Source organism: Nylanderia fulva, unplaced genomic scaffold (genome assembly GCF_048542155.1).
Source record: "Nylanderia fulva isolate GAGA-0341 unplaced genomic scaffold, ASM4854215v1 Scaffold978, whole genome shotgun sequence".
Lineage (NCBI taxonomy): Eukaryota > Metazoa > Arthropoda > Insecta > Hymenoptera > Formicidae > Nylanderia > Nylanderia fulva.
In genome coordinates this window covers 32,839-34,158 of record NW_028191110.1, presented here as the reverse complement: position 1 = coordinate 34,158, position 1,320 = coordinate 32,839, and the positions used below count along the sequence as shown (strand labels likewise).

At 26.3% G+C, this 1,320-nt stretch overlaps 1 non-coding gene across 1 annotated transcript; it reads right to left on the bottom strand.

Annotated features, from left to right (window-relative positions):
* Window positions 1-676: 676 nt before the first annotated feature.
* Window positions 677-751, bottom strand: TRNAS-GGA (transfer RNA serine (anticodon GGA)). Its single transcript has one exon. It is a non-coding gene; the product is annotated as a tRNA-Ser (tRNA).
* Window positions 752-1,320: the final 569 nt, after the last annotated feature.

The window sequence follows — 1,320 nt, the reverse complement described above, 5'->3', positions numbered from 1 at the left end:
TACTAATGTGTTAAAATAACAATACAAAACAGCGCTAAGTATTTTTTGTACATTACATTTTTTTTACTTTTATTTTTACTTTATTTTTTAATTTAAATTAAAAAATTTTTATTTAACTTTAAATTTTTTTAATTTCCTAAATTTAATTCTTTGTGCCTTATATTACCTTTTTTGAATTACGTTTAAATATATTGAATTAAATAATTATTTAAAGATAAATAATTTATTTTTTATATATATCTGTTTATCTAAATATTTTATAAAAATATATAATAACTTTACAATGTATATACATTCCAGTTTAAATTAATTACATAATTATTCATGTTATTTAATATAAAGATGAATAAATATATATATATATATATTTACTGAATTTATTTTGTTATTGTATATATTATAAACGTTTTAAAATAAAGCAAAAATTATACATTGTATCATTATAAGAAATTTATCTAAATATTATATATTATCTCAGAAATAAATATTTTTATCGGCTCTCAATATAAATAATATAAGTATGCTGTCTTCTAAGCTGGGCAATAGAGCCAAGGAAACGAAACGAAAAATTAATTAAACGGAACTGTATCTCAATTTGAGATCCCAAAGTTCCACATATAAATTAATTTCGAAACTTACATATGGAGAAATAAGCGAGAAAAATATAGGTCCGAAAAGTCGCTGAAGCGGGAATCGAACCCGCGTCTTTCACTTTCCGGGCGACTGCTCTTACCAACTAAGCTATTCAGACCCTTTCGATCCTATATTTTTCATTTGCCTTTTTAGTAGATGTTAGTAAATACCGCCGTGATTAGCCCAAGGCGTGAATAAACTCAGAAATAAATATTTTTATCGGCTCTCAATATAAATAATATAAGTATGCTGTCTTCTAAGCTGGGCAATAGAGCCAAGGAAACGAAACGAAAAATTAATTAAACGGAACTGTATCTCAATTTGAGATCCCAACGTTCCACATATAAATTAATTTCGAAACTTACATATGGAGAAATAAGCGAGAAAAATATAGGTCCGAAAAGTCGCTGAAGCGGGAATCGAACCCTTGCTGACGAAAGATATAACTTAGCGCTTTTTTTTTACATCTGTGATGTCTTTTTTTGTGGGATCATATTATAACATTATAATAATGTTTATTAATTGAAAATTAAATGGTTTATATGCTTTGCAGACTTGGTCAGTGATTGAATTTATCAATATAGAAGGCCAATCAAACGCTGTAGAAGTTGTACCAACCTCATGGATGACATTTACAAATGATCAAATAATGTGTAAATGGCCGGAAAAAAATGTTAGGAAATATAT